General features: G+C 45.2%; 1 long non-coding RNA gene across 1 annotated transcript; it reads left to right on the top strand.

Moving 5' to 3' along the window:
- Window positions 1-26,988, top strand: LOC149874279 (uncharacterized). Its single transcript, XR_016439914.1, has 3 exons — window positions 1-19; window positions 2,830-2,901; window positions 26,564-26,988. It is a non-coding gene; the product is annotated as an uncharacterized LOC149874279 (long non-coding RNA).

Raw genomic sequence — 26,988 nt, forward strand, 5'->3', positions numbered from 1 at the left:
TATGAAGTCCCCAAGTGAGGTAAGAATCCTCCTTCCTCTCCCCTTCATGCTTGGCAGACATTTCCACTCCCCAGCATTCCCCTATCTTCTGTCCACTGCTGCAGCTGCCACTGCTGCTGGCTAACCCAGGGGTAAGAGGAACTCTACAGCTACTCCTGCCCTGCTCCAACTGGGCTATGCAGCAGCTGGGATCACCCAGGGACAGCAGCAGCAGAGGTGGGATGGGGAGTTCCTTCTCCCTGTCCAGTCCCCCTGGGTGTTTCATACTAGCCTGGGAGCAGGCTCAGGGAAGGGAACCCACCACCACTGCTGCTGTTGGCCCCAACCAAACCTGGATCCCCACACAGCCTCCATGCAGCCCCAGCTGGCTAGGGGCAGGAGTGCCCAGACAGGGGAGACAGTGGGAAGGTCTAGAGGTGTAAATAAAGATGGGTCTGGGGCTCGCCCTTTCACACCTCTGGGTCAGGCAGGGACAGTGGCAGCACTGGGCGGGGGATGGATAGGGAGGGAAGGGGATGTGCCACTGAGTATGGATAGAAGGGGGGGGGTCTTACCTGATTCAGGCTCTTAAAAAAAAAATCCCTGACTTCTGCTCCTATATATAGCAGAAACTGCAGTTGCCATATATCCTTGGTTACGATGTGCACTCCAATTTCCAGCAGTTGAATTTTGGAAAAAGTTATGTAAGAAAATACAGTACATCGATAGGTTTGTTTTCTTTTCTTCATACTTATGGCCAATTTCTCCTGGGTTTCATCCACCCACTGATATTACCTTGTGACAGGCTGTCTTTACAAGTCTGTGGCTGAGAGAGAAAGGGAACTGCAGGGAGCTCTCTCCTATGAAATTTCAAATCTGAGGTTTAGACCTCAGTGGTTTGGATATGTTTTGGACAAACACAAGATTACAGTAACCTATCAAACTACTCCCGGTACATCTGTGTTGCCATCTGCAATGTTTTGTAGATACCGGAGCTAGCTTCAAACTGATGTAGGCATGGTTTTCAAGCTAGCCTTGTTATCTCTACATTGCATTATAACTGGCACTATAGACATACCCTGCAGTTTTACATGGTTCACTGGCTGTTACTTCTCTGCATGGTGTGTTTACAATGCTTTAGGATCCTTGGTTTGGAATATATGAACCCATGCACACTGATTGTATTATCAGTCAGTGCATGCTAATCAAGCTTACATACATACAGCCTTCTAATTTCTGATTTCATGTTTCAGTAGAACAAGGGTTAATGCTCCTGCTTTGAACTGGAATGGCATACAGAATGTAATGCTGCTCCTTTTCTTTGAAGAAAATTAAGCGGCTTCAGCTTAATTACTGTTAAAAATTAACTGGAATTGCTGGTAGCCCCAGATTCCTTCCAGCAAGCAGGGAAGGACCTAATTCAGATAACATGGAGCAAAGGCAGTACATTGACCACAAGGAGGAATTATTCTCAAATAGACCACCATGGCCAGGTACAGATACTACACTTTTACTAGTATAAGAGATTGGAAACCAGTCTATGCCTGTAACAGAGCAGAAGTTTGGCACACAAAACTGGCCTATACCTGTAAGAACAGAAATTTGGCACACACAGACTGGTTTAAAAATGGCAGAACTCTGTCTAAGATTTGCACCCCCCCAACACCCAAAACACACACAAAAAGGCGAATGTGTATTCTGTTCATTACTGATCTAAACTATGCCGCTGAATAGAAAACTGCATAACTTAGATCAATTCCACCTCGAGTTTCTTGAATGTCTGTACCTTGCCCAAAGGGATGCAGATCTGAAATCTTTCCTGAGGATACCCTCAGATGAGACAGGTTGCAAAACAATGATAGCAGATGGTATTCTGTAGAAGTGTGTGATAGAGGGAAGATTATATACAATGAGGTCTCTGATGTGAATGTGGATGAGTTATTCATTTTGAAATAATCATTTAGCTAAAAGAAAATGTGGTTAAGACTTCAAGATGTGGTAGACACAAAAAGCTTGACACTTTTTGGAGAGAGCTATAAAGAACTCTGTGTTTCCATTTCCTGTGTTTCAGTTGTTCAGGGGCAGAACAGCTACATAACTAAGGGTGGATGAGGGGGTGCACCCACCCTGGGCACAGAGTTAGTGGGAGTGCTGGAATGGTAGTCCTCATGGACCCGGGTTGCTGAAGCTGCTAGGTGGGGAGTCTGAGCTGCAGCCAGGGTGCAGCGACCCCACCCTGCAGCAACAGGGGCCTTTGAGTCTCTAGATGGAGTAAGACTTGCTTGTAGCCCACACCCCCTAACCCCATACCTCTGCTCTATTCAGGGCAGGGAAATAGTTACTGGGAGGTATTCTGCTCAACGGGCTAAGGTAACACTGATTTTCCTCACTAATACCAAACTTTAATAATGACCTCCTGCTTGCCACATGAAGACATAACACACCACACTCTTAACTCATGTATGTGTGATTCCTAAAGTTTTTGCATATATTATAATTATAAGGTTAAGCTCTGAGGGAAACTACTGAGAGTGTGGGTTTCCTTATTGTTTCAACTTCCTTGTAGCTTGGAGTTTCTCACTCTTGTTGGTAACATGTTATGTGGGTGTTAAAATGGTTAAGATGTCTCATAATTTGTTTTTAAGGTTTTGTGAGGATTTCTGTCATAGCTGACCTTATTTCCTTTTCAGAATGACTTTTGTGACCATGAGATTACAAGACGAAATATTTGAAGAACTCAGACATGGATGGAGGTGCTTTGGATACATGGTTGTTTTCCCCTTTGTAATCTCACTTGAGACCAAGAGATGCAAGTAAAATCTTTGTGTTTACTGTCATTTCTCTCAATAGATCACAGTGCTGTATTTATTGCAGTCTTGGGCCCACTCTTCTGGGAACTGAGAAAACACAGATGCAGTCCAGGTAAGGAGGAGGGAAATATTATGGGGTTGGGGACTTTGTTCTCAGTGACAGAAAAGCTGAAAGAAGCTGGGATAAGGCAGTTGTAGAAGAGGAGACTCAGCAGGACCTCTAGCAGCAAGCAGAAGTCTTCATCCCCACCTGCAGTGGTTTGCATGGAGAACAAATATAGAGACCCAGCAACAGAGGAAGAGGAACATATTCCATCAGCAGAAGAGGCCAGTCCAGGCCTCCCCAAGGTTGAGAAGACTGACACCACTGCCACAAAGAGGAACTGACAGTGGTGGTGGCTGAAGACTCCCTTCTCTGGAGTCTCCAAACTCCAGGGGGATGGAGGTATACAGGTCTGCTGGCCTGACCTGTTGTCTCAGGAGGTCTGCAGCTTAGCCGGAGCCTAGATCCAAGATGTCATGGAGAGATTACTGAGATTCATCTGGCCCTCTGACTACTACCTTATGCTGCTCATCCATGTGGGCACCAATGATAATGCCAGGGGGGACCCTGAGCAGACAAGAAGTGACTGCAGGGCTCTGGGTGCAAGGGGGAAAGGGACTGGTGCTCAGGTGGTGTTCTCCTCAATCATTCCAGTGAAAGGGAAGGGCCAAGGCAAGAGCAAATGCATCCTTCAGATCAATGCATAGCTGCACAGATTATATCACCAGCAGGGCTTTAGCAGCAGGGCTTTAGCTTTAGCTTCTTTGACCATAGGAAGTTGTTCCATGAAGGATAGCTCAGAAGAGATGGAATCCATCTGATGAAAAGAAGGAAAAGCAACTTTACAGAGATGCTTACTAACCTAGTGAGGAGGGTTTTAAACTAGGTTTGCTGGGGCATGGAGACCAAAGCCCTAAGATAAGTGGGGAAGTGAGTGACCTGAAGTGCAAGCGGGGGGGGACAACAGGGGAGGTCTTCTCATTCCTCCTGAGAAATTAGCACAATTGGCTAGTTACCTCAGATGCCTGTACACGAATGAATGTTATTCCAATCGGACTGTGCAAGGACTTCCAATTCTTCCTGCAGATGGCTCCCTCCATCCCCCACAGAAGGGAGTCTCCAAACACCACTACTTGTCACTTCTTGGTGGTTGGTTGTCTTGATCTTTCCCACTTTTGTCCTGTCCTCCTTCACCAATGGAATGTGCTCCTCCCTCTCTGTTCCTAGGACTGCATATATGTTCTCCAGATGAATTGCTAAAGGTGGAGGTGAAGATTTATGCTTGCTGCCCGAGGTCACAATCTTCCAGCTTCCACCCTCCTGGAAGTCCATGTCCTCTCTCTTCTCTGGCACCGCCTATGGCAGATCTTCCTCCAGAGTCCTGGAGGTCTCCTCCAGTATCGAATTGGTGGAGTGGTGGCCAGGTTTCCTCTCTCTGAAATATTCCACTGTATGCAATTTGCGCTACTCATCCTTGCCTATCCAGGGGGCAGTAAAACCGTGGTTAGTGTTCTGCTATCATGGGATAGCTCATAGCTAGTTTCAGCAGATGCAGCGTGTCCCATAGCTCTCCCTGACAGCTGTTACCGACTTCCTTTGTGCTCATCTGCCATGCCTTGATGTAAAAGAAATAGAGGGGAAGCTGAGTATTGCCAAAAGGGAAACAGAGCTCTATCAACAGGGTGTTCATCTTCTTTACAGGTCTCCACCTTCCCTATACCTTATCCTCACCACACCTGCCGGGCCAGACCTATGATTTTTCACATATGCCTGAGTCTCTCAACTGGAATCTCACTGGATCACTCAACAGTTATTTATACCCTTCTAATCCATGAGTTCCTCAGGGCTCAATTAATTCTTACTTAGCCCTCTTTATTTACATGCACACCCCCAACCAAAGGGGTCCTTATTTATGGCTACTCATTCTGAGAGTCCAGCATCAATCACTTAGTCCTTGTACTTCCTTGATTGATGGATCTTTCACCAACCAATGAATTCTTATTTATGTCTCATCCTCAGATGTATCAAATCAGGGATTCTTCCCTACCTTTCTGCCAGCCCCACCATTGCCAGCCCATTGGCTCAATGAATTAGCTTCCCAGAGAGGCTCCACAGCCGCTCCCCGCACAAGGAACCTTACCCACAGTACTGATGGGTTGAGTGGCTGCCTCTTTTCCATCACTCTTCACTAGCTGCTGCTCAGTCTGCCTGAGACTCGCCCACAGATCAGGATCCAGGTTCATTGTGCTCCTTGATTTTCTCTGTGCCTCCACACAGACATACACCACTCTCTTCCAGGAGACTGTGCTCTCCTCTCTCTGGGGATGTCGTGACTCAGCCCTCTCTCTTTTGGGCCTGCCCGGACTCCCAGGGACTAATCAACCCTGGCTCCCCAGGCATGTGGCTGCATGCAGTTGGAGCCTGCTTGCACTTTCGGGGTCACTCTCAGGCAGACACAGCCACGTGATCCAAGTGCTACTTCTGGGTAAGTCAGCTGATGACCCTAGTTGCACTTGGGGTCCTGATCATAACAGGCTTTCTATTACATAGAGAAAGCCATACTTTAAGTTCATCAGATTGTTCACACACACATGTGCTTAGATGTGGGGCTCAACAGCACCGTATACTCTGTTTGGATCGTCTCCAGGAAGATTTTGATTGCTAGTCTTGGCTTTGTTTAAAAACAAAACTAAGTCCTTGCTATTGCAGAGAGGTATGGAAATATGAACTGACTGCTGTTTCAAAGCTAGAGGGTCAGAGATCGGAGACAACCCCAACATTTATGATTTTTTTTTTAAACACCCTCATGATTTATAAGGAAATCTTGGGATTTCTGAGAACTGGTTCGGCTCTGCTCTTAATAGGTTGGATCTGCAAATCTGGCATTGAGCATTATCTCAGGTACATCATCTTGTCCTGTCTGTAACAATGTGATGGCAGGCATTAAGACAGGGAAAATTGTTTTCTTCACTCCAAAATTATGGGACCACTTGTACTAATCATACAGTTAGCTCCTCACCCAACTTTTCTTTTCACTAAACTGATAGTCTGACTACTTTCTCTTTTCCTCGGCTCCCCTAGTTGTCTGCAGTTCTCCACAGTTCTCCACAGTCCTTTGCAGCCAGTTCCCATGATTTCATCCTCTGCTTCTTAACTGTTGCCCACCTGCCTCTCCACTCACTATTATTTCCTATGGGCAGGAGTATCCTGCCTTCCTCCATGTTCGCTGCAGGCAGGTCTGGTATGGAACATGTAGCAAAGAACAGAGAAGTGCCCCAAACTCCTTTGCTTTCCTGCTGCTCAAAACTCTTCCCAATTCCTGACTGAGGTTCCATTTCCTACACCAGCCTTTAACACCTTTACCTTCCTTAAACACACACTCTGACTTCCTTCCTGCCTCTCCCCTGCAGCTACAGATAACTCAGTTTTGCTCCTCAAAACAGTTTGGCCTCACCACAAACGCTGTCCTGATGTCTAGTTAAAAGTTCCTTTTCCTGACTTGTCTCATACACCCATAGAAACAACTGCTTTCCTAATGCTGAATACTCTCACCATTTTCTGTCTTTTTTCTCTCTTGCTGCATCTGGGGACTGTCCCTCTAAACAGCTGTTGGTCTTTTTCTTTCCTTTGGTTTCTTTTACTTTCTGATACTTTCTGGTTTGTCTCTTCAACTTCTTCTTTTTAGTGTTCTCTTCTGTCCTTCTTCCAGTTGTTTTTTCTTGACAACAGTCTTTAACCCCAGGGGTTTTCTGTGACATCCGGAGTTTCTCTTGCAAGGCCCCATGTGGCCCAACGTTTCAGAAGGGAGTAGTTGTACCGAATTCAGATTTTTTTTTTTATAACAGATGTTTACTATCAAAGAGACAGACCCACTAACAGAGTGTGTGCTCTATCCTTTTAGTGTGACAATTGCTTTGTCTCTAATATCTCCCTCACTCTGCTGGTTTTGCATTTCATCTGCCTTTTAAAAGTCTGGTTTAAAAATGTCCTTTCCACTAATCCACAGTCCCTTTCTAATGACATCCTGAGGTTAATTTCTTGATTCCATGTGTGAGATGTAAGCAATACAATGCAGTAAGTTAAGAAAGTATACCATATATTCTCTTTAAATACCATGACGATTAAGTTTTTTGTAACTTAATTAAGGGACTTGGTAAGATAATGCACCCTACTAGACTTGATAAGTAGTTGATAGTCTGGGTTAACTTCTCTTTCCTGATAAGCCAATGAATGTGTCCTAGAAATAAGTTTCCAATAGGTGCCCACTGAGATATGTGAAAGACAAAGAAGTTAATTGGTGTATTGAAAAGCAGAATCAGTGTGTTACTTGGATATCCTATATTTTTTTTCTGCATATTATTTTTCTTGATAGATTTCCAATGTCTGCAGCCAGCATATACATTATGGTATACTTCTTTCCATGCTTACTGAGCCATGAATTGGAGCAGAATACACTCCTTTCTCATTATTGCTTCAATAACTGCTGAATTTAGACTATTGTGTACAACAGTGGAAGCCAAACTTTTTAACAGGCATGCCACAAAATAAGCCCCATGCCCTTCCCAGGTGCCATTTTGATCCCCTTCCCTTGCCCCATCTGCTTCTCTGCTTTTTGTTCCCTGCACTATCTGCTGCTGTGCTGCCTGTCCCCACCCTCATCTGTCATGTGCCACACACACAGACTGCCTATGCCACCTGTTTCCTCATGTTGGCCACACTAGTATACAATCTATGAGGTGTCTGATTATTGGCAACAAAATTCCTGACTTGTCACATAACACCCATAGAAACAGCCACTTTCCAAGAGACGCATTTCGTTGATATCTACATTTCCTTTCAAAGATCTAAAAGAACTATATGGCAACAGATGGTGAAAATGATATTGTTCTGGATGCTGAAAACTAATAGAAAATGGAGAGGTAAAACAAGACTAATGTATATTATTGCTGCCTGTAAAGACTGCATCAGTATCCTTGGAGACAAATCTGAACGCATGATGTAGCATTACTTACAGATTTTTTTAGCCCATAAGTGGTGGGCATCATTATAATGGATGAAGATCATCAGATGGAATTTGGTTCTCCATTCTGATAGGCATCCATGACCTAAGACTTTTTCTTTTATCTTATTAGAATTGTTCAAGTAATTTAGATCTAAGGAATTGAGTTGGAACTTTTAGGAGAAGACATCTGGTCTTGTTACTTCTGCTTCAAGTCATAAGTCCTTGGAGAGTGTTTTGCTCATATTAGTTCAGCATTTCCAGTCTGAGTCCTAGCTGAGAATGAATATTCAGTATAAATCACTAGATCTTCGATTAAGGTTGGGATTAATATTTGATTTTACAAAGAAATGAAGTTTTAGAGATTAAATGGATTTCAGTTTTCTGACTGATTGAGTTTAGAATTAATATAGAATCCAGTTATCTTATCTGTTTAATCTACAGATAAATATGGAAATGGGAAGATCAGGGCACAGTTGGAACCCCTGAGCTGGGCAGAGAGCTGTAAAATGCTTGGCATGGCATTTCACACCAAGAAGACTGTGATTAAACTTAGCAAAATCAAAAACTCACTTTAATTGATTGCATATGCAATTATATAAACTACTAATAACATTCTCCCTATCTCCCCAGTGGTCTAAGAGGGACCGGGTACTCTGACCTGGTTTGGCCCACTTGTTGAGGTGGTGTATTGGGGTGTGGCCGCTGTCACGTGCACTTGTCAGAGGAAGAGTCACTGAGGCAAGCATGACATACTTTTTCTCTGGAGGTGCTATCTCTCCCAAACACCCTGAGATAGGGACATGCCTATCCCTGCATGCAAAGTCTGACTCCAGCTGACTGGGCAGACAAAACCCGTGTATGGTCCAAAGGCCATGATGGCAGTACAGCTCTGTGCCATGGATTGCGTAGAGCAGGACAAGGCACAAAAGATGTCCTGATCATCCGCTGCATCTGCACCAATCTCTATCCATCTTGACACTGTCCTGCTGCTGGTTACCAATTGGCTCAGATGAGTAAGTGAATTGAATGCTTCCTCACTTAAATCTAAATCCCACACAACTCACATTTAGCACAAGCCCTGTGGTGACATGCCAGCGATGAAGCAGCATATGTGGACACACTGGGAGCTGTAGCCGCAAACCTGCACACAAGTGGCTCAGGGCTTTGGGTTGCTTTCTACTGGACAGAAGCAGCAGTAGAACTCGGCAGCCCCCTGAGTGACTGAGAAGCCCTATTCAGGACCACACTGTTCACCTCCTAGAATTAGGAAGGGGCTAGAAAAAGTGCCCTAAATATTGTCTGCTTCACTTCACCCTGGCCAGCATATCACGGCTGGCAGGGGTCCCACTACAGCTGTCAAAAAGGAAAGAAATCAATCCCTCTCAAGCTGGCCATGTGGAATGGACATATGTTGACTGACAGAAACACCGGCAGACCTGAAAGGAGAACTGCCTTAATCGGGAGAGAATTGGGCAGATACAACATCCAGGTGGCTGCCCTTAGTGAGACTTGCCTACCCGACGAAGGGCAGTGCTCCTGGAACCGATGTGATTCTAGTGGAGGTCTACAAATCAGGTGGTCATGACCTCACAGAGAAACTAACCAAGATCTTTTGCAGTATGTGGGTGCAGGAAGTAGTTCCTCAAGAATTCAAGGATGCCTTCATCATCCACCTGTACAAGAGGAAGGGAAATCAACTCTGTGACAACCACAGGAGCATTTTCCTCCTCTTAATTGCCAGCAAGATACCTGCAAGAGTCCTTCTCAACTGGCTGATTGACTATCTAAACGACCAACTGCCTGAGAGCCAATGCCACTTTAGAAAAGGACACAGAACCACCAACATGGTGTTTGCAGCTTGGCAGCTGCAAGAAAAGTGCCAGGAACAGAAAGTCAACCTTCTCCTCACATTCATTGACCTAACCAAAGCCTTCAATATGGTGAACCATGAAAGCCTTTGGGAAATCATGACAAAGTATGGATTCATAGATTTCATAGACATTAGAGCTAGCACAGTCCCACCAGAGGAAACGCCCTGTTGAACCTGGTCCTGGCCAAAGGCGATGACCTAGTAAGGTTCTTGACCACCTGGGCAATAGCGATCATCGCTTGCTGGAATTCACCATCCAGCGCAGGGTGTCACAGGCCTGCAGCAAGACAGTAGCCCTAGACTTTAGGAGGGCCAACTTCAACAAGTTGAGGAGACTAGTGGGAGAGGCGCTGGGGTCCTTGAGGGCAGGGGGACTCAGTGTCCAGGATGAGTGGTCGTTCCTTAAGGAAATGATACTCAGGGCCCAAGGGGTGTCCATCCCAACAAGAAGCAAGGGGGACAAGAGTGCCTGAAAGCTCTCCTGGCTCACCAAGGGTGTCCGGGAATGCCTGATTGCCTAAAAGACAGCGTACACCTGGTGGAAGGGGGGGTGCTGTCTCCAGGATAGTATACCTCCTCTGCTTGGGACTGTAGGGGGGCTGTCAGGAAAGCTAAGGCAGACATAGAGCTAGGACTAGTGTCCAAGATCAAGGATAAGTCCTTTTTCAAATATATAGGGAGGATGAAGAAGGCACCAAGTAATGTGGAGCCCCCACAAAATACGCTGGGCAATCTGGTGGTTGTGCCAGAGGAGAAAGTGGACCCCTTTAACTAATTCTTCAACTCCGTTTTCTTGTGACTGGGACTTCCCCACTGTGATGCAAGACGGACTCGAGGGGAACACCTCCAGACCTCAGGTTGGGGAGGACTGGGTTAGAGAGCTTCTGGAGGGGCTGGACGTGTTCAAGTCAGTGGGTCCAGATGCTCTCCACCCCAGGGTGTTGAGGGAGCTAGCTGGGGTTATTGCAGGGCCCTTGGCATGGCTTTACGAGCACTTGCGGTGCTCGGGCCAGGTGCCAGATGATTGGAAGATAGCTAACGTGGTCCCCATCTTCAAAAAAGGGAAGAGAGAGGACCCGGGCAACTATAGGCCTGTCAGTCTTACCTCAATCGTAGGGAAACTCTTTGAGAAGATTCTCAAGGAGCGCATCTGTGATGGGCCGGCTTCAGGGATGATGCTCAAGGGCAACCAGCACGGTTTCATTAGGGGCAGGTCATGTCAGACCAACCTTATTGCCTTTTATGATCAGGTCACAAAGGCAATGGATGCAAGTGTCGCCGTGGATGTAGTCTTTCTGGACTTCAGCAAGGCCTTTGACACCGTCTCCCACCCCATCCTCATTAAAAAACTAGGCAACTGTGGCATTGATGCCTACACAGTCAGATGGATTGCAGATTGGCTCAAGGATCATACTCAGAGGGTGGTGGTGGACAGGTCATATTTGACCTGGGGGGAAGTGGGCAGCAGAGCCCCCTGGGCTCGGTCCTTGGGCCTGTGCTGTTCAATTTCTTCATCAGCGATTTGGACGATGGGGTGAAAAGCAACCTGTTTAAATTCGCTGATGATACCAAAATTTGGGGTGAGGTGAGCACGCTAGTAGGGAGGAAAAGATTGCAGCAAGATCTGGATAGGTTACAGGAGTGGGCTAACATAAACAGGATGCGTTTCAATACTGACAAGTGCAGGATGCTGCACTTGGGCAGTAGAAACCAGCAGCACACTTACAGAATGGGAAACTCCCTTCTTGAGAGCACAGAGGCAGAAAGGGATCTTGGCGTCATTATTGACTCCAAGATGAACATGGGCCAATAATGCGAGGTCACGGTTTGCCAAGTAGAGCCAGGGAGGTGCTCCTCCCCCTCTATGCGACGCTGGTCAGGCCACAGCTGGAGTACTGCGTCCAGTTCTGTGTGCCCCATTTCAGTAGGGATGTGGACAATATTGAAAGGGTCCAGAGGAGAGCCACCTGCATGATCCGGGGATAACAGGGCAGACCCTACAATGAAAGACTGTGGGACCTAAACCTTTTCAGCCTTCACAAGAGAAGGCTGAGGGGAGACCTAGTGACTGTCTATAAGCTCACCGGGGGGACCAGAAGGGTCTGGGAGAGACACTGTTTCCCCTAGCGCCCCCTGGCATAACCAGGAATAATGGACACAAGTTATTGGAGAGTAGGTTTAGATTAGACATCCTCAAGAACTACTTCACAGTTAGGGCAGCTAGGAGCTGGAACCAACTTCCAAGGGAAGTGGTGCTGGCTCCTACCCTGGGCGTCTTTAAGAAGAGGCTTGATGCCTACCTGGCTGGAGTCGTTTGAGTCCAGTTTTTCTCCTGCCCAGGCGGGGGGTCGGACTTGAAGATCTACAAGGTCCCTTCCAACCCTACTTCTATGATTCTATAGCAGGGACCTCATAAGATCATTGGGTCCAGCCCCTTCCCCAAGGGGCAGGAAGTCTGCTAGGGTCAAAGGATTGCAGCAAGATAAATGTCCAAATGATGATGACCTTGGTATGGGGATCAGGTACTGATTTGACAGAGACATCTTTAACTTGTTCGGGGAAAAAAGTGAGCTCCGAAGTCCAGATAGCCATGCTTTGTGACTTCCTCTTTGCTGATGACTTTGCATTATGTGCAGACTCACAGACTGACATGCAATGGTCCAGGGACCTATTCTTGTCAGCCTGCAATACCTACGGACTCATTAATAACATGAAGAAAACCAAAGTGATATTTCATCCTGCACCTGGCACAACACCCCAGGAACCACACGTCTCAGTTAAAGGCCAACAGCTGTTGATGGTCGCTAAGTTTGTCTGTCTAAGCAGCACGCTCTCCTGTGCTGTCCACATTGACGATGAAGTCAATGGGAGATGAATGAAAGCTAGCATGGCCTTTGGCAGACTCTGTAAGTCAGTCTGGGACTGCAGATGCATCGGAATATTGATGAAATTGAAGGTACACAAAGCCATCATTTTCTCAACCCTCCTCTACACCTGCGAAACCATCTACCAGTGCCATGTCAAGAAACTAAAACACTTCCACCTGTGCTGCCTGGAAAAGATACTTAAGATCAAGTGGTAGGACAAGATTCTGGATACCGAGGTGCTCAAAAGATTAGCTCTCCCCAGTATTCACACTCTACTGAAATTGGCGCAACTAAGATGGGCCAGCCACCTTTCAAGAATGCCTGACACTCACCTGTCAAAGAAAATCTACGGCACACTGTCAAATGGAGTATGCTCTCATGGCACACCAAAGAAGCAGTACAAGGACACCCTAAAGGTGTCCCTAAAAAGTTTCAGCATTGACCCAGAGTCATGGGAGCAAATTGCTTGTGTCTGCCCATCCTAGAGGTCATCAATCCAGAACAGAGCACAGGCCTTCGAACAGCACTGCATGGCAGAAACAATGAAGAAATGAGTGACCAGGAAAATGAAAACCTCTTGTACTCAGTCCTCATCGTTTTCCTGCCCTTGCTGCAACAGAACGTTCAAGGCAATGATTGGGTTCATAAGTCACCCACCCATGTGACCTAGCCTCCCCCCTCCCCCCGTTTTCTCTTTCCTCTCTCCCTTTTCTCCTTTTTCCTTTTTTTCTCCTTTTATCTTTTCTCCCTCCCTGTTTCTTTCCCATTTCTTTTCTTTTTTCTTCCTCCACTCCACTCATCACTCCATGCAGGACGTGGCTGTCTTCGCCTGCGAAGGACAACAAATTATACTATCATTCTACCACAGTCATATCTGTGAGGAAATTACATTGAACCTCTGACTGGAAGATGTACAATAGGTTTGCTGTTTTGGTAGAAAGCTGTTTGTTCCCTACTGAGCGCATCTACATGTGCTATTAATGTGGCTGAATAAACTCTGGCTCAGTTCGCGCCAGAGTTTATTGCTCCCAAGTGCCATGCTTGCACATGTGCCCAGGACCACAGTACACTGAGCGAGGATGGAGCAGCCCCAGATGGCAGGGAGCCTTGTGGGGGCTGCTCTGACCCAACTCACTATGCTGTAGAGGGGCTGACTGGGGCACAAGTGTGCTTCAGTGTGGGGCTAGCTAGCAGGTAGCCCCAGCAAGCTCTGTCAGCATGTGGAGTTAATTAGTTTACTCTGCCCTAATCTCACCACGTGTAGACAGTGATGTTTTACTGTGGAACTAATTAGTCAGCGCTCCAGTAAACATCTTTTATAGATGGGCCCACTGAATGGCTTAAATTTTAGGCATATATTTAACTCACCGTAACAGGCACTCTTAATAATTAGGTATCAGTATTTCTGATAACTGAAAAATATGTTAAATTGTATATAATTGTTCTTATAATAAGGTTTTTAACCCTTGTCATTTGGCATCATGCCAATTATTAAAGTGCTAATTTGTATTTCTTCTGAATAGAAACAGTGTCACGTTCTTTGGGAATAATCATCCAATGAGAAGTTATTGAAATACTGTACAGGAAACCCTTGCTACTCATGGATTTGGCATTCACAGTTTCGAATATTCGTGGTGCCATGCCAACCCATGCTCTCTCCCTGCTGGCAGCGTGATGACACTGTCACAGCACCAGTGGCATCTGCAAGAGTGCTGCACTTGCCGCTGCTGCACTCCTGTTGCTGCCGGCGCAGCCATGTCCCCCCAGCCTCCGGAGGCACGCACCGTTCATGATGTGATACAGTACGTATTCACGGATTTTGTCATTTGCAGGAATCTCTGGAACCCCATGAATGGCAAGGGTCTCCTGTACTTCTAGCCTGTTTTTTATATGTTCACTGTGCTGTCACTTGGTGGTCTTTGGGGGAGCTGTAGAAGTTGAATTCTACAAAAATTCATAGAAGATTTTCTCTCCAATACACACAGATCCAAGTAAACTCTTGGAAAAATAATAGTTGCATTTCCTAACTTACTTCAGACTCTATATTGCTCTTGTTTCAAGCAGACCCCGATGTATGTGATTTCCAGAAAGCCTCTGGACTAAAGAGAAATAAGCAGAAGCAATTACAGACTAGGTGAACAACTCTTGCTATACGTAAGCCCCAATGAATAAGTCCATTAAAAATGGTAGAGGTCCATTACTACCTGTGAATCAAAGACAGGTAGTAAAAGAGCTATCCAGTAAGTTGTAATGAACCATAAAACCACTTCATAGGTTAAATCCATGGTTTTCAGTGCTTAGTAAAGTTATGTATTTCTGTTTTCAGGCCAGTCTTCTAAAGGTCTTGTTTTCTTACGAGGGAATTAAGAAGTCCTCAAATAGAATCCAAAATATACTTTCAAAAGATGGTACTCTGAAATATTTCTCCACAATGTATAGAAGTTACAAAAATGGACAGGGGTGAGAAGTATTTCCTATTTCTTAGTCACTATTTTAACCTGCATGACAGGAGTCTTCTTGTACATATATCTGATTTAATCAATATACATTCATTATATGAGAAACTATAGGTTTATGTACCGATTATTTCTTTTCTAATTATGGACAAACCAACTTAACTCATCAGCAGGGATCTGGGTTTTCTATTCACCATGGAAAAATACAGTAAAACCTGGATTTTCTCATTTTAAGGAGAAAAATCTTGGGAATGGTGGGCTTCCTCTTGCAGACTGGTAGAGTTTCAGCCTGCAAGGGGATAGGGGGAGTGGGAGGAGGGCAGTTAGGCAAGGGGTGCCATGTGCATGTGTGCCAGGGGTATAGGTTGTAGCCATGTTGGTTTAAGGAGATAGGCAGACAAGGTTCTTTGGGTAAATCTGATATCTTTTATTAGACAAACAATTAGAGTTCGTCTAATAAAACAGTGTTTCCTAACCTTTTTGAGCCCTAGGCACACTTACATTAATAAAAATTTTCCACAGCAGATCTGTTAAAGCATTCCCCATCCTCATACCTATTGTAGTTCACTGTAGCTCATTGCCATGGCAAAAGTCCACAGCATATCTGTTCACTTCTGATGGCACACCTTTGTGCTGTGGCACACTGGTTGGGAAATATGGTAATAAAAGATATCAGATTTACCCAAAGAACCTTGTCTGCCTATGCGTATATGCGCATGCTTATACATGCACATGGCTGTCAGGCAGCCTGGAGAGCAGCTTCTGCAGGTAAGTCTGGCAGGGGTTGGGGATTGAAGCCGCCGTATGGAGGGAGGGAGGGAGTTTGGCAGGGCTGGGGCTGGTGCTGCTGTGTGGGGTTTGGGGCCTGGGGCTGGAACACGTGGCCACAGGATTTAGGTGGGGAGTGCAATGGGGCTGTGGGTGACTCATCTGGAGGGAGGTGGGGCTGGCTCCCTGCCACTGCATGCACTCCCAGGAGGCACTGGGAGGGCATGTGTCCCCCAGATCTGTGCATGGGGTAAGGGTGGATTGCCCACTGCAGGCTTGGACTTGGGCTCCTTACCCTGCTGCCCTTCCACTGGGAAGAGGGCAGCAGGGTAGTGAGCCCAAGCCAACAGTGAACAGCCCACACCTGTCCTCCTGTGCTGCCCATGGGGAAGGGGGAGCCAGACTCCATACTCTAGTCTGCCATAGCAGCCACCACCTCCCGTGGATGGCAGCCGGGGCTCAGGCATTTCTGTGGGGGGCAAGAGGCTGTGGACCCAGGTCCCTGACCCCATAGCTCTGGCAGCTGGGGATCCCTCTGGCAGGGCTGGGTGGGGTGGGGGGCTGTGGGTGGAGAGTGAGAGAACCAGCCAGGTCAGATGGGCTGGGGGCGGGGGGGAGTGGGGGTGAGGGGCACCAGCAGGGTCAGGGGGCTGTAGTTGGGGAGTGAGGGCATTGGCAGAGCTGTGGATGCAGAGTGAGGGACAGCAGCAGGGCTGGGGGGTTGGGGGTTGGAAGAAAGGGGCAATAGCATGGGCGTCAGCATATCAGGGCTGCTCAATGTCACAAAGTGGCAGGGGGAGGAGGTTGCAGCCACAGCTGGACCTACATCTTGGTGAGTGAAGGGGGCAGGGGGAGTTCTGATTTTCCATGATAACACCCAAAATCAAACACCACAATGTATAGGTATTTAGAATGTATTTTATGATAGGAATTGAGGCACTGGTAGGCTTCCAAATTGCTTTAAAATTGTAAATATATTAATAAAACATTGTGTTCAACTGATACACAAAGACACACACACACACACACACACACACACAGTGGCACTTCATTTTAACCATGGAAAAAACGTGGATTTTGGATTTTTTTAAAATCAGAGAATCTGTGATTTTTTTATCAGAAAATTTCTGATTTTTAAACCGAGAAAACAGGATCCTTGAGTCATCAAATCAATTGGGAAGTTTTACAGAACTCGTGTGTTTCCACAACCGGGTTCTGTGGGTCAGCTGAAACTGAGCCTCCGAGGTGTGGAAGAAGAGGGTCTTTATCAGCATCAGTTTGCAGGGAGCTGATAGTCATCCGTATCTGTAACTGAATGGTGGGTGTGCTTTGTTGTCCTGCCCCCCATCCAAAAGGGGAAATGGCTGGATTTCCATGCATTCTCACGCTTCCTGAGGTGTTTCTGACGCCTCCTCTGCATGTCTTTTAGCCATAAAACCATGCAGTAGATCCTGTCTCTCAGCATCAAATATATGGGCTACTGGCGGTAGGGCCATCCTCTGTGGTTATGACTTCAGCTAATGGTGACTCTGAGGTATTGCATTCCTTTTTCCCCACTAGGTGTGAACATCCTGCGCCATTGCTGTGTACACTAGTGTCTGTTGTCCAGCAGTTCCTTTGTTTCTAATATTAAGCCTTTTTTTTTCGTACTGAAAATTGACTCCATCCCTCCTTTTGTACTCCCAGTTTAATTTTGGCTATGAAATGGCTCCTATATGGCTCACTTATATGCACCAGCAGTGCTGTGAAAAAACAAACAAACCTCCAAACAGAGTAACTTTATTAGCATTGTCATTTCTGATAGGTTTAGATGTTATCAACACATTGGTCAAAGTCACAAGGTACCTTTTTGGATAGATTTTTCATCTCATGGTGAGACCTCTGTCCCTAGTTAGTAAGGACAGTAAAGACGTGATTATAGAGTCTGAACCTTTTTCTGAACCTTCACTATCTTTCTACCACTTCCATGAGTGCAATTAAAGAAGATTCCTGATAAGAGGGCCATGGGTTGGCCTGTGTATGGAAGCACAATAAGATTCAAATCTGATATGTCACCTTTGTCTTCAGTCCTTCCCGTTTGCAATGATTATTCTCCAAGACCTATTTGTGTACTGACATTTTAGTGTCTTAGCAAATCTTGAAGAGTGGAATAGGTTGTGTTAACGTCTTAAATGTGGTGTTAGGAAAAGCAATGTGCTGACCTCATGATGATCTGAAGCTGTATTTCAGGAGTTAATACAGATTTTGTATAGTTGCATGTTTCTGAAAATTTACTTGGTTAGAAGTGGCTGCATTTTCCTCACTTCAGTTTCAGGATATGGGAGATATTTCCAGCCCTTTGCAAATCACCTGTGATCTGGGGATCTCAAAGCATGTTAGAAAAAATACCCTGTTAAGTATCATCACTATGTAAAGGAAAAGACAAATTACATGACTGGTTCAGTAGTGGAGCTGATAACAGTCCTGACTTCTTGTCCCCAGTTCTAACCATGAGGCTACATTTATTTCTCAGAATTTAGGGACCTGGATCTATTTTTTAATTCTGACATTCAGCAATATATTGTGCTCTTGTGGACTCTTTTATTGTTCTACATGTGTAGTACTTCTGGAGCACAGGGATGTGGTAACTGTGCATGGGGCCCTGTTTGGGTTATTACTCTTCACCTTGAGTCCCCTGACTTGAATAACCCTGCTCATATCACCAGGAAGTTATTTTATTTTGAATCTCTTGGGGGGTCTGTGGGACTTCAGCACTCTTGAAGGCATGTCTGCCTGCTCTCTCTACACTCTTAGCTTTTATTAATTTCTCTACTCTAATGTTTTATGATAATTTCCCTATACCTATTGGCTCAAGCCTCTACCTTTACACTTGCACTTACATTTCACTCTTTCCCTTACAAGCTGACATTTGTTGCATCTTTCTCCTCCAAAATAGGATTATAAGTTTTAGTTTAAATTTAATCATCACAAACTTTTAACTAAGGCTGGTGAGCTAGAACAAATAGTTGATAAGCTCAGATTTTCTAATTCAATACAGCTGTGATAGGTTTCTGCCATTGAATGATGCATTGTGATCATAATGAGCTCTTTGCTAAGCTTTGTACAAGGTTGCTGGTATGGACTACGCAGTGCTCCTGAGCTCAATGCACGGTCCGTACTTGTCACCTTATTTGGGCAATGCTTGTGTATGCTACTACAGGGGCTAAAATTAATGATACCACACACCACGATTGTACTCAGCCAATCAGAGCACAGAGCAGCAGCCAGGCTCCATCTCTCTGAAGTGCATTGATGCTGCTGGCAGATATCAAAGACTTCATTAAGCCGGAGGAAGCAACAGCAACTACTCCAAACTGCGCAACTATTCAGGACAATACTAGCTTGTAAAGAAAAGGACTCTGAGTTCATGGATAATACGTGCAAACAATATTACTACATGCAAGCAATATTTAATTATCATTAAATAAAATCAGCAATAGCATCCAGGAATGCTTGAGGGCAACAAAGGAGGTGTACACATGGTGGAGGCAAGAGGCTATCACCCAGGAGGATTATACCTCTGTTGCTGGTGATTGCAAGTAGGCTGTTAGGAATGCCAAGGCAGAGATGGAGCTAGGGCTAGCAACCAGAATTAGGGATAACAAAAAGTCCTTCGTCAAATACATAGGGAGTAAGAAGGTGGCACTGGGGAATGTAGGGCCCCTACAGGACAGGCTTGGCAATCTGGTGATCGCAGCTAATGAAAAAGCTGATCTCTTTAATGAATTCTTTGCCTCCATATTCCTGAACAGGGACCGGGACATCTCCCCACTAGGATTGTGGATGGACCCAGGGGAGGGATCACTATGCCTAAGGTTAGGGATGACCTAGTTGGGGAATTGTTGGAGGGACTGAACATATTTAAATCAGTAGGTCCAGAAGCTCTTCACCCAAGGGTGCTGAGGGAATTGGTGGGGATCATAGCGGGGCTCCTAGCATGGCTCTATGAGTGCTTGTGGGGCACTGGCTAGGTAGCAGAGGATTTGAAAAGGGCCAATGGTCCCCACTTACAAGAAGGGGAGAAAGGAGGACCCAGGTAACTATATACCAGTTAGTCTCACCTCAGTCTTTGGAAAGACCTTTGAGAAAATCATCAAGGAGCACATCTGCAAGGCCCCAGCAGGGGAGGTAATGCTCAGGGGCAACCACCATGGGTTCACTGAGGTCAGTTCCTGCCTGACTAACCTGGTTTCCTTTTATGATCAGGTCACAAAGTCCCTGGATGAGGGCGTCAAGGTGGATGTCTTCTTCCTGGACTTTAAGAAAGCCTTTGACATAGTTTCCTACCACATTGTCTCAAAAAAACCTAGGTGACTGTGGCATTGATGCCTACACAGTCAGATCGGTGGCAGATTGGCTAGATGGTAACACCCAGAGCGGGGTGGTGGATAGGTTATTTTCGACCTGGAGGGATGTGGGCAGTGGAGTCTCCCAGGGCTTAGTCCTGGGGCCTGTACTGTTCAACATCTTTATCGGCGATTTGGATGTGGGGTGGAAAGCACACTGTCCAAATTCACTGAGGACACCAAGTTGTGGGGTGAGGTGGGCACGCTGGAGGGGAGGGACAGAATCCAGCTAGATCTAGACAAATTACAGAGGTGGGCAGATGAGAATAGGATGGCATTCAACACAGATAAGTGCAAGGTACTGCATCTTGGGAGAAGGAACCAGCAACACACGTATAGGCTGGGGAACACCCTTAGTGTCAACGCTGTGGCAGAAAGGGATCTTGGAGTCATTGTTGACTCCAGGATGAACATGAGCTGCCATGCGAGGAAGCGGTCATGGTTTCATAGTTAGTAGGATCGGAAGGGACCTAAGCAGATCATCAGGTCTGACCCCTTGCCATGGCAGGAAAGAGTACTGGGGTCAAAAGACCCCAGCAAAGTGATTGTCAAGCCTTGGAAGGTGATTCTCAAGCCTAACCACACCTTGTTGCGCATCTACAGATACATCACAAGCAGGTCCAGGGAGGTGATCCTTTCCCTCTGTGTGGCACTGGTCAGGCCACAATTGGAGTACTGTGTTCAGTTCTGGGTGTTGCACTTCAAGAGGGATGTGAGAGAGTGCAGAGGAGGGTCACTTGCATGGTCAAGGGGCAGCGGGTCAGGCCCTATGAAGAGAAGCTAAGGGGCCTGAACCTATTCGGCCTCCACAAGAGAAGGCTGAGAGGGGATCTGGTGGCTATTTACAAACTCATCAGGGGGACTTGGGGGAGGCTCTGTTCCCCTGGGCACCACCCGGGGTTACTAGGAATAACAGCCACAAATTGTTAGAGAGAAGGTTCAGGCTGGACATCGGAGACATTGCTTCACAGTTAGGGCTGCCAGGCTCTGGAACGGGCTCCCAAGTGAGGCGGTGCTGTCTCCTACCTTGGGGGTCTTCAAGAAGAGTCTGGACAGATATTTGGCTGGGGAGATATGACCCCATGCTCATTTCTGCCCAGGGCAGGGGGTCAGACCTAATTATCTGTTTAGGTCCCTTCTGACCCTAAGCACTATGAAACTATGAAACTTTTATTAACAAGTTATGTTACAGTGAAGTAACCATGATGGAATTATGCAAGGGGCAAGGATTTCTCAGCTTGGTATCTTTTATTGGGCTAACTGCATAGTTGGGATACAGTTAGACAAGGTTTTGAATGCAGGAGGTTCTTCTTTACGTCAGGCTTTACTCCTCAGACCTGAAGAAGAATATCTTGCATTTGAAAGCTTGTCTAACTCTATCCCAACCATGCAGTTGGCCCAGTAAAAGACATCACCCTAAGAAATCCTTGCTTCTCACATCATTATCAAGTAATTTATTTGTTCTTTTTTATGCACATTTCTATGTTGTCCTGCATATATGGGTCCATTTAAGTGGTTTCAAGTGAATCACTGAGGGCTTAACTACACATTCATTAATATGCTATAATTACAGCGCATTAAGTTTAGTATCTGTAATTACAGGTACTGACTTAATGGGTCGTAATTAGCACTAGGGTGCATTAGAGCCGGTGCCCGTTTTTTAAGTGCCACTAACGTGCAGTAGACTAATTCTTCTGCACATTAGCGCTTTTTTTTTTGGTGCTGTGCTAATGTGCAGTAGAGTTAGTCTTCTGTCCTGTTAGCATCTCATATAGATGTGCCCTGACACTACAGTACAAAGCCAAGCTATTTGGCTTTTCTGTTGCCCATACCTCTAATGCCTTCACTACTCTACAGGGTCTTGTCTATAATAGTTTGCTTTTGCCACCATAGGTTTTCATATGTATGCAAATAACACTGAGACAAACTGGCAAAATACAGCCTTTTTCTGGCTGAGTGACACCGCTTGCCCAAAACCTTTGTGAACGTATGTAAACTGGAGCAGGCACTAAGCTGCTTAATGGCAATATGTATGGTATAGAAATTGTTTGCATTTGCTTGACCAAGATTTGTATGAGAGGAAACGAGCAGGTGAGAGAATGTCAGAAGTGAGAAGAGTTTAGATGGTACAAGAAAGACGGGTCAGAAGAAGATGGCTAAAGTTTGCTGTAACAGGGCCCTGCCCTGTTACTAGGGGCTCGGGGGAGTCTGAGCCCCACACCCCAGAAGCATCTCTGCACACCCACCCCAGATCTGGAAGAACTCACCGGAGGCTGGGGAATCAGGTCCTGGGACATAGCAAGTCTCTCAGCAAGGGAGCTGACGCAGGTGTGGGGAGCGAGAGAAGGTTAGCCATGTGAGCCCGAAGTGGGGAGGATAAAAGACACTGAAAGCAGCCTCTAGGGTAGGGGTGGGCAATTATTTTTGGGAAAGGACCACTTACTGAGTTTTGGCAAGCCATCAAGGGCTGCATGACGAGCAGCCCAGGGCAGATTAATATTAATTTTCTAAATTTCTTAAGGGCCCTGCAGGTCAGATAGAATGGCCTGGCGGGCCGCATCCGGCCCCCGGACCACATTTTGTCCACCCGTGCTCTATGGGCTACACCTGGCAAGGGAGCAGGCTGCCTGGAGCTACCAGGGGTTAAGCAGGTAGGGGAGAGCGTGGAGCAGGGGTCTTCTCTGTTTGTTTGTTTGCTTGATCATTTGCTTTGTTGCACAAGCCTGCAGGCTCTGCAAAGCCTCTGAAATATAAGAGGCAACCAGGAGGTGAAGCCTGGAAGAAGCACTGAAAGACAGTTAAGTGCTAACTTATTTAACTTATTTTGTTTGTTTTGCATTGCTAACAAGCCTGGGTGGCCTCTGGGTATTATCTACTAGCCTGGCTGCAGCAGAGGCAAGGGCCCTGAACTCTGCCCATAGCAGTCTCCAGTTGCTTCAAAATGCTGAAGAGCCCACCTGCAGATGAACCAACTTAGTTTTTACACTTAGTTGAGAAGTCTGTTCCCTAACAGGCTGGCCACATGTTAGAGGGTTTTTTTTAAGACTTTAGAGAATTTAAGATTTTTTTTTCAAATATTAATAAGATTGTTACTTCTTTAGATGAATGCACATTTCATCCATTTTAATCATTTGCTTATATATATGCCTTATCTTTATTGTTTGGTTGCAATCCTATAGTATCCCTGATACTGAAATCATGACTGCTCTGGTCACAGTTTTGAACTGCACTGCTTGGGAGTCACAGTGACTGGAAGCTTGTCTCTTCTCTTTAATATCCCCAACATATTTTGGACAGGGCATGTGTTTTTTTCTGCTAGTCCACGTTTGGGAGCAAACAACGAATGTGCCATTAAAAAAAGGGCACCAGCTAAATCTTATGGTTTTGCCAAGATCATATCAGAAACCTAGCTCTCTTCAGCTATGGGAAAAGGTGCTGTGGAAGCCCAGCTTTTGGACAACATCAGGAACAGGGACCCATATGTGGACATTGTAGAAGGGATGCAAACCAAGGGCTACTCTTGGGTTTAGAAGTAATGTTATACAAAGATGAATAAGATAATGGTGGAAAACAAAATCTGGCACTGTCCCAATAACTTGCCTTTTATATAAAAAAGTTGTATGCCATACTGCATGAGGATTCCTGATCCAGCTTCTGTGAGCATATCACACGAACCAGTGGAAATAACCTCTGAAGTGCACAGCAAGAAGAAGGGATGCTGAAAGTAATGCAGAACCCATCTGTGAAGAGCCAGCAGAAAGTATATAGCTAAGATCCTCTCATTGATTCTCTTGCTGAGGTTTCTAGAAGTGTTATCTTTGCTTCTTCCACCTTGATAAGTAAGGCACCTTCTTATGCTACTCTGATGAATTGCACAGGCACCAATTCTGTAAACAGTTAACCAGGAAATAAGCCATAGTGAAACTGGTCTGCTTTTCTTGACTTTGTGAACTGCAGGAGTAGTATTTCATAAGCACTACTGCCTTGAATAAGTTTATCAGCATTTAGTATGCTGTTTCTCTTACTAGGAGCCTGGGAGCTTTCTTGCTCCTAGGTTTATGGACTCATAGAAACCCCATGCAATAACATTAACTTCTGTGCAACATTAACCTCTCTCTTTATCTGTTTCCTGGAGTGGAGAATCGTTGAGACACTTCCATGCCTGCTGAAAGACAGACCCAGATCAGAAAGCAAGAGAAACTCACAAAGGATGATAGGTTCTTTGACCTTTTCTGGTTCACAGAGTTTGCAGACTGGACTTCATGCTGGAGAGATCATGGATAGATCAGGAGTGGATGGATAGCATGCTGCAGGAGCAGTTGAAAAACAGGTGGTTGGATTGGTATGTCAGGCAGCTCTTTATGCAACAGAGATGTTGCAGACAAGTATGGAGGGAGATTTCCAAAGGTCTCCTCCACAACTTCCTTTACATCATATGGACAATTGCACCTTCAAGGAATCCTAAACCCTCATGAATATGAGGTGAAGGCACAGATAGCATCATGACTCATTCCAGTTCCAGCCTACAGAAAACAAGAAAAATTGTGACGGTACCTGCAATACCTCTGAGTATGCAAGGTTTCAGAAGCAGCTTATACTTTCCTTAATAAGGCATATTTTTGGCACTTAAAATTGGCTTCCATACAATAGCAGTATTTTTATATATGCTACCATTTTTTCCTTTTGTTTGAAATGCATTTTGATGGTGCAAAAAATGTCAATGCTTTTTTAATTTTAGTACAAAATTGTAGTTCTTGTCGTTGTTTGTTAAGAACGATTTCCTCTTAGTCTTTGTTCCAACTGCACACGCAAAAATATTTAGGATACCAAAGTGTGACCACCTGTCCCTTACAAATAATATATAACAGTAGTTTCTCACCTATTATTATAAATAAAGTTGCTCACACAATGCAAATAAAAAAAGCAACATGTATCACACTCAGCACTGAAGTGGTGCCTTGAGGCCTCCCTCAGCTGAATAGCTCTGGAGTAGGCTTTAATAAATGCTCTGTCTGGCCCTTCCGAACCAGCAAATGCTTTTCCTGTCTATACCTGCTATTCTCTGCTTCACAAATATTGAGCATAACACAGCATGCAGCAATAACATTTGAAACATTGGTCTTGCTTAGAACCAGCTGAGCCTTCAGGTAACTCCAGTGTCCTTTCAATCGAACAAAACACATTCAGTAGTCCTCTAGCTGCTACTAAGTGGTAGTTCAATATGTCTCAGTTACTGCTGGGGTGGCCAATTTATGGGTTCAAGGGCTGAGGCAATAAGAACTTGGTTGAGCTCCCTAGAATTGCTTGGTATTCCAGTACCAGCAATATGGATGTGCTGGCTAGGGAAGAAAGCCCCTTCTTGCAGTTTGCACAGTACATGAAAAAGTCCATAAATGGAAATGCACTCATAAGCAAGGACTGGATTATATACCCTACCAAGTACTTCCTACACATTGCCTAGAATTGCAAACCTGAATAGGTTTACTGGCCCTGCACACCTGAAAAACTACATCTGCTGTGGATTTTCCAACCCCAAGCTAGTTAAATGCAGCCTGGATTTGTCAGCTTCCACAGTATGATCACCACCTCTTTTTTGACTATTGAAGCAGCTCTCCATCTTGTGAGTGATGGGGTTGGAGGTGGTTTAAAAGTAAAAAATGTGTGTGGGTGAGTATTGGGGATATTTTTTCTCATGGTCTGATCCTCTTTAAATGCAGGTTGTAATTGTTTGATGATCTTTGTAATGGGCTTCAGGGTAGGATTGTACGTGTGAAGAAAGGGTGAGTGATCAGTGGCAGGTTTCTTTTTTGTATCACAGTAGGTTTGGGGAGGATATTTGAGTGGCTTGTTCAAAGATGTGGTCTATTTCTTCTTAGAGTGTCCTTGTTGATGAAGGCAATTTTTAGATTGATGATTTTGCTGTCACAAGTATCTCCTCAGAGCAAATGCTCCTCAGATATCTGAGGTCCTGATGTAGACTACAATTTCCTGGTGTGTTTAGGATTACAGATTTTGTGGGTGTAAGTGTGGAGGTCAGTGGGCTTTTTTGCACATAGTGTCTTGTAGGGTTTCATTCTGGGTATGGGTTATGGGATTGGTGCTGCTGTATGCCTATTCCAGAGACAATTTGAGGGAATGTGATAGTTTTTGACACAATGGTAGAAATCCGTAAGTGAATCGAAGTGCCTATTTCAGATGATGGAAATGTCATCAGTGTATTAAAGGTGCAGTACAGGTTTGGTGGTGCCATTTCTGAAAAGTTTTTTCGAAGGTGGCTTAATAAATGGTCAGCATACCAGGCCATCTTTGTGTCCATGATTTGGAGGCAGAGTTGGTCCAATAAAAGATTACCAAACAACCCTTTCTTTTTGTTTGTTCCCTAGATTGTAGCACTGGTGTAGCTGTGACAACACTTCAGCTTCTAGTCATGGATGCAAATACTCCAAGATCAGCTTTACTCATGATATTGCAGTATTTTTAGTTCCAGGCCCACTTGCAAGCGAGACAGAGAAGAAAAATCAGTGGAATTTTTTTCACAGTCTTAGCTGTATGAACAACAGATATGCTATTTATTTCTACTAAGGCCCATATGCAAAGGAAGCTATGCTGAATTGTTTGCCTGTGTGGTGGTTACACAAACCAATTTCAGCAGAATGGAATTGAAGCGCCAGCAAGCAGGGTGAAGTTTAACCATATATACACTTTAAAATAATGTACACAATTCTGGCAATGTTAGATGCACAATACTTATTATTGCAATATTTTATGCATGAAAGTGTCTTTAATATGCTTGTATGCTTGTATTATG

This window comes from Crocodylus siamensis, chromosome 1, assembly GCF_052110815.1.
Source record: "Crocodylus siamensis isolate JL-2025a chromosome 1, ASM5211081v1, whole genome shotgun sequence".
Classification (NCBI taxonomy): Eukaryota; Metazoa; Chordata; order Crocodylia; family Crocodylidae; genus Crocodylus; species Crocodylus siamensis.